This window comes from Chironomus tepperi, unplaced genomic scaffold, assembly GCF_022539635.2.
Source record: "Chironomus tepperi strain 1889 unplaced genomic scaffold, CSIRO-AGI_Ctep_v1 contig_388, whole genome shotgun sequence".
Taxonomy (NCBI): Eukaryota; Metazoa; Arthropoda; class Insecta; order Diptera; family Chironomidae; genus Chironomus; species Chironomus tepperi.
Genome location: NW_027226510.1, coordinates 1 through 7,545, shown reverse-complemented (window position 1 = coordinate 7,545; position 7,545 = coordinate 1).

The window sequence follows — 7,545 nt, the reverse complement described above, 5'->3', positions numbered from 1 at the left end:
GTCAGAGTCAACTTCAGGCGACACCTGGGCGAGGTAGTAGATCGCAATTGATCTGCACGACCAGCGAAGTAAGTAAGTAAGATTCGCACCCGCCTGGTGTCAAATTTTGGATCGATTGCCCAATTTCTGCTACTCAAATTATTTAATTCATTACGTAAGCCTTAATAGCTCAACTTGAACTTATTTTACTCACCAGAATTCTAACGAATTCAATTAATTCCACAAAACCATTAAATGACAATTTTTAGCACATTTATATTCATAAAAGACGCACATTTACAAGAATGTCACTTCAAAAGCATCCAAAAAGAAGGATTCATTTAAATAAATCAAATTATTATCAGATGCACATCATGAATAGACATATGGTGTATACGATATATTAATGTCTCCCCATGCCTAAATTTTTTTTTTGTTGTTCAAAAAATTATTCTGTAATCTCCTAACGATAATGTAATTGTTGCTGAGCACACAATACAAAAAGTATATATCACACGCATCCGCAACATACATCACATTAAATCTTAATTTTGTAAAGAAAACAGCCATGAAACTTCGTACCATTCAACATTGTCATTTTAGATAAAATGTTGCATGTCAAATTTTTGAATATACTCTTTTTCTATGGCTTTGGATATATGTAAGCCATCCACATGTATACAGTTAGATACCAACAATTCCTAGCTTCCATAAATATATGTAACAATTTTCTATAAATGTGATTATTTGCCTGCTATGCATATATGAAGCTAACTTCATACTGGCGACCTTAACAATTTTCAATTCCTTCACATCATGATAGGACCAAGAAAATATGCGATTGAATAATTTTTTTTATTTAGATTAAATTTAAATTTTTCCCCCAAAAAGCGAACTACTTTTACATGAAATCAACATAGAGTAAATTGCCTTTTTTCTTGCCATTGGCTTGCATGTTGTAAACTAGACATATCTTCGAATCATCAATTGAGATGGAAATAGAGACGGAATGTGGTGAGGGTAGAATGAGAAAAGTTTGGGAGATTGTTTTGTAGATGTTCGGAATTAAAGCGCATTTAGACTTGTTGACTTGAAAATTCTAGCAAATTGAAGAACTTGGTCCGAAATTTCAGTTGGTTCAGACCAAACCTCTCATCCTATGAGTCAATAAGCACCCTAATCTATTTAGATCATGAAGATCATCCAGAGCTATTGACGACTTACCATAGCATACAAGCATATTCATTCAATGAGCATTTTACGGTTCCAATGAGCATGCTGAACTGGCAGAAGGTTTCGAAGGATAGATCCGTCTTTAGACATTCCCTACGCGCGGCAATGGGCCCTCGTGCGCCCCAGCCAAGGAAGTAAGTAAGTAATGAGCATGCTCACTTGCATATGCTTGTATGTTGGGGTAATAATTGTTAACAACTGAGGATACGCCATCCACTCAGTAGACTTCCGGATTTTAAGTTGGACCAGAACTATTCCTTTGATGGCATTACTTTCTGTATTCTATAAAGGTGGCTGTGGAGCTGCAGTTTCCAATACACATGATTCGAAAAAGAACAAGTGAAATATTTATCCTGCCGAGTCTCGAACCCATGACCACTTGGTCAATATATTGCAATAATTAGGTACCAAAGTACTAAACCATTCCGCCACCGAGTCACTTCAACTCCCAATGCATCATTCTAGACTAAATACAATAAGTATCTTAGTTGTGCTGCTTTGATTCAGATCAAATCTTAAGAAATCTTCCCAAAAAAAAAATTGCGTTCAGAAATGAAATAAAATAAAATTAATTCCGTCTCGAAAGGAAAAACATTATCGCATCTTTTATATCAGCTTTGCAACAATATAAAAGTAATTGAGAAGAAGATGGAGAAAGAGCGCCAATGTCACACAATCTACCCCACTGATATGTCACTAAAGATATCATCCTAACATTTGGGCTTAATGTGATTAACTTAAGTCGTCGTTATTTGCTCCAAAAAAAAGAAGACAGATTCAAGTTTGAAGGGCAAAAAAATGACATTATTTCGCTATTTAATGCTTATTGCCTTGAGGCTGGCTTTGCTATTTCTATTAGCACAAAATTTCAAAGGATTTTCACATTCATCAATTTTTATTGGTGCGTCTCCTTGGCGTCACTATTATATTATATTCGTATATGTGTGTAGATGTGACTTTATATGGGCATGAGACATTCGGAATTTATGTTGAGAGCCAAATACACACATTTGCCGAAATGATATTATTTGTATCCTTTATACATCCCATTTAACTTCCTCATTTAACCATAATATCATTTCAGATTCTCTTATTCATTCAAAATATGTTTTTTTTTCTTAACTTCGCTTCTTTATTTTCCTATTTAGCTGTTTTAATTTGAATGAGAGCCATTGGAATTAGGATTTGGTTTGACCATAGTTTGAAGAAGACTTGAATTGTGTCTACTCGATCCAAATTGAGTTAATACGACTTATATCAATTCGATTGGACTTGAATAAATTGGACTAAACTTAAATCAATTCGACTGAACTTAAATTAAGTCGACTGAACTTAAATCAAGTTGATTAGAGTTCAATAAAGACAATTTGACTTATATTGAGTTGGCTAGACTTTAATCTAGTCAGTGTTCCGCTCATGTATGTATATAAACAGTTAACTGCTTTGCTTGTCAAATTGGTAAGTTGCATTGCTCAATTTGGAATTGGATACTCGAAAGTCGTGGGTTCAAATCTGGTCATATACAAATTTGTCCTTTTTCGGAAATTTATGTACATTGACTGCTTATTGTACGAGATCAAGCCTGAATTGGTGCTTTGGATAACGTTGGATTAAAGAGAAGGTCGGGAATTTGAAGTATATGTAGCTCGTGAATAAGGACGTGAGATACACGATTTACTTAAGATTGGAATATTGTCAGAACGGACCTGAAAGTATCACGGTACCGTCCACAAAAGATTGAACTAGTCTCTTAGAATATTTGAAGCCTGAATTGGTGGTAAGCTGTGTATTATGTAATGTTGGAAATTGGACTTGACTAAGTTAGTGCAAGGGGTGGAACTTGTCCGTAAATGCACATAATTGAGTTTGAAATCGAGTTAAAAGCGGACAATTCGGGTTAATTTTCAAGTTTCCTTTACCCTTGAGTTAGTGTTCTTTGTTTGACTAAATTAGTAACTGTTTCCTATTTAGGTATCTAAAGAGTATCACCAATCATGTGAATCCCCGTCTCCAAATATCAGACATTATTGCAGCACGTACCTCAAATAAAATTTTATTTTATGTCTTCCAAGAAAAATCGCTCTAGTCCACTCACTATCCCATTAAACATCAACAACTTCCCTACTATCTTTTCTTCTTTCTTTTTTGTCAAAATTTACTTATTTATGTATGTAGAGCTTTGTGAATCAAGCACAAAATAGAAGCGAATGTTTTTAATCAATTTGCTCTCATACTGATTTTATTATGTATGATAAAGAGTTTACGAAAAAAAAAGATAGAGGATATACTGAAGCTTATTAATGCATTTACTTCTTATACATATTTCTTCTCTCATTTTAATATATTTTGTAAACATACGAAGATGTACACAAGGGATTGAGATATTTATGCTAATCAAAAATTTATTACAGTATAAGAAGATTCTATGGAAGGATTATCATGCATGATGTGTTCTTAGTCGTTACCTTTTACTTGAAAAATATCTTCATATATGATGATGAAAGGATTGCAAATTATCAGTGCTTAAAATACCATGAAAATCATGGCATGAAAATGAGATGGCTCGTAAAGTTATTAAATTTTTTTTAAATTTTTGTCAGTTCCTCTGCTTTAAGTTTTGGTGAATTTTTGGAAGGAAGAAGGTATGGAGATGCTAGTTCCAATATAAAATTAGAGTTTAATTAGTATGGTAATTTAGATTTTTTGTAGTTTTGAAGGATTCATTTAGTTAGCTTTAAGGACAAACTGCCTTTATATCAGTGGTGGGCAACCTGTGTGCCGCGGTACACTTTTTTAGCAAGTCATAGCTGAAACGACATACGACATACAGTTCATGACATTTTCAAACAATTTTGGCAGCATTGTAATGTGCCGCAGTTCACAAGTTGCCCAGCACTGATCTTTATTAAAGTTTCAAACCCCCACCTTGACCCCCACCCCTGTTTTAGATCTACACCTGTTCAGTTCTCTTAGAATCCCATCCCCAACACCACAATCTCATATTTTACCAAAATAAACATTTTCATTAGCTTGAAATCACATCAAAAATCAACAAATTCATTTTAAGACCTTAGCTTGATCTCATCCCCAAATTATTTGCAGACATCTTAATAATTTTCTTAAACTCTCCCCAAATAAAAAGGATTCATTATCGAGGAGCCATCTGACAAATTAATGAAAATAAAAAAAAAATATTAACAAAGACAGCAGTTCAGCATGATAATTTTCACATCTCAATAAGCAGACCTTTCTACCCCTTGCTGCTTTTACATCCTTTTATAAAAAGTTCAGTAAAGAAAAAGGCAGGTCAGAATAGATGAAATCTCAATACAAAACAATACAAGTGGCATGCGGAGTTTAAGAACACTGAGAATAATATGAAGTCAACCAGAAATGTCTTGCATCGTTGCCTTGATACTTTTTTCTTTTTGGTATGAAAAGGAAAAAAAAATTGTTTTGGATAAAAATGGAAGTGAGCAGCAACTATTTATAGATTTCTAATACAAGGAGCATGTATGGCATCCAAGCATGAGTAATAAATAGAGAAAAAGTTAATGATGAAGTTTTTTTGGGGCGGAATGATGAAAAAGTTGGTTGATGAATGCTTTTATGTGAGGAATTTTTGGGGATAGTTTAGGTATTATGTCACAGAATAAAGAGGTTATTCGAAAATTGACGATGAAATTCTTGGAAATCAGATCTAATACCCACTCAATCAACTGTCTTACTTATTTCTCTGGTCGTACAGATCAATTGTGATCCATAACCTCCCATCCTGAACCTGGTAGCTAGCTTCCACCATCAGGACGTAATAAGTGCAAATGAGACCCAATATAAATGGAAAATGACATAATTAGGAGATGGCAGCGAATAACATTGAGATCATATTTTCATGAAATTGAATTAATTCCACTATGGTACCTATAAGTATTCTCTTTGTCTGTTAGGATGGCAAAAGATCAAGAGGAAGACCGAGAATGTCCTGGATTGATAAGGACGCTAGAGTTCTCAATATCCCTAATTGGCAGAAGTTATCGAAAGATAGAGCTGTCTACAGACGTTTAAAGTACGCGGCAATGGGCCCTCGTGCGACCCAGCCAAGGAAGTAAAGTAAGGTATCATTTATTTGTGACTCTATCATACCACCCTGGAGTGCACTAGATAGAACTAATCAGCGGCGTGTTCAGGGGTGAAAGGCTCTGAAGGTTGGAATCGGGGTCACATCTCCCATTTTCTGAGTACGCTCTTGGAGCTCATAATTTACTAGATACTAGCCTGATCTTATGATTTTAGGTTCACTCATCCTAACAGTCAAAAGCTTACTCATCTAAATGAGCGTATTCATGAGTATACTCAAGCAATTCAAATGATCATGCTCAATTTTGTAAGTATAATCATGAGCATGCTCCCTGTTTGTTCAGGTCAGGAACAGAGCATTACTAGATTCTCAATCAATCGGTCTTCAATATATCCCAAAATGCCCCAAAGTCATCCATATCCATCACATCCTAAACTTTCAACCATTCCCATCTATCTTTAGCTTTTAAGTCTTGCACGTGTTTAGAAGAATTTGCTTTAATACTTTTTTCGGAATAAGCAAAAGATGAAAGTTCCACCTTATTTTGTATTCATATAAAGTCAAGCAAAAGCTTAGTATAAGAATTTACCTCACTTGCTACCTTTTTTTTATCATCTATCTCTGTCTCTCATGGTATCCGTCTCCTCATTTTGCTACTGCTGCATTTGTAGCTCATTAAATTTTCACATCTTTATTCACAATTGTTATGTGAAAGCCAAACTGAGCTTGATCGGATTTAGTAGTATTAAAAGTAGAATTGTAAATGTTAAGCATGTGAAATGAGGAAGTTAAATATGCAAGCAGATGAACGGAAATGAGGGAATGAGAAAGAGGAGTACAAAACAACGATGATAAAAGTATCGAATGGAATCGTTAGAATATTTAATGTGAAGGCAACAAAATGTAGAGAGAAAGTTGTACATGGAGAAAGTTATGGGAAAAGTATCAAGTGGCATTAAAACTGGTAAACAAGACACAAAAAAAAATGAAAATATTTTTCATTGCATTATCTGGAGTTAGAGATCGTACGATGGAAACAAATGATTTTTGTTTGTGAGATTAGAGGATAAAGAGCGCATTTTATGAGATTATTGGGTAACTAAGTTGAAAATTTAATGGGGATTATTCGTTAATTACGGAATATTTTAGGTACGACTTTAATGCGAGCTTCAAATTTAAGAATTTATCTTCATGAAATAATTCGAAAATCGAATAATCGATCAATAATCCAGCCCCAGGTCGATGTGACTATGACTTGACGCAGGGGCTTATTCAAGAGGTTTTAAGGATCAACTGTTAGCACAAAAATTCTTCATTTTTCTAGGATTTTTCGGGAAAAAATTGCAACATTCTCTTAAATTATTGCAATATATACCAAAGTATTTCAAATTTCGTTCCGACTAGGTCTCTGACTTGGTGCCGGATCTGTTTTTAATCTGGAACCATGCCAGAGTAACGCCAGTCATGCCAATTTGTACCCTTTATCCCGAAATTAGGATCAATGAACATACTTGTGCTATTCGGGAAGAAAGTTAGAGGCTTTTTTAAAAAAAAAAAAAAATTAAGGCTTAAAACACTTATTGAGAAATATCATTTAAGAACTCTCCTTTACCCTAACAGGCAAGGAGTATGCTTTCGAGAGCTTGCTCATATTAATGAGCATGCACTTGATGAGCATGTTCGTGAGCGTCAATCATAGTTTACTTTGCACACTATTTATCTGCTGGGGTTAGGGGTCGTTTCTTAAATACATAACGTTCTTTAGGATGAGGGACAGCCACATGGCTTAGGACGGTAATGAAGAATATTTATAAACTTTGTGATTCGATCATCAAAAGAGGCTTATGAAAAGCTTTTTGTAGCAACCTAGTCTCTAAGTTGGAGCATGGTTCCAGTAAGTGTAAGGATGAGAGGGTTGAGATTTTATTACAAAGGGGTAATCGGAGTCAAATGGACAAATTTTTGCATTATATAATAAATGATTGACTCTAATAAGTGACCTGACGTAATATATGACCTGGAAAAATTCTTCCATTCATATATCAACCAAAAGTAAGCTTATCAAACTCTCATTTAAGTGGCATTAAGCCTATCAAGACAAAGTAAATCCAATAGCACTTATCAATTTCGAGAGAGTAGAAAAGCAATTCAAAGAAGGGAAAGAGAGAAAAGTATCAACAGCTTTTGTTACAATTTTTCCCTTTCATATATATGTATATATGTACAATATAATATTTATTCATTCATCCATAATA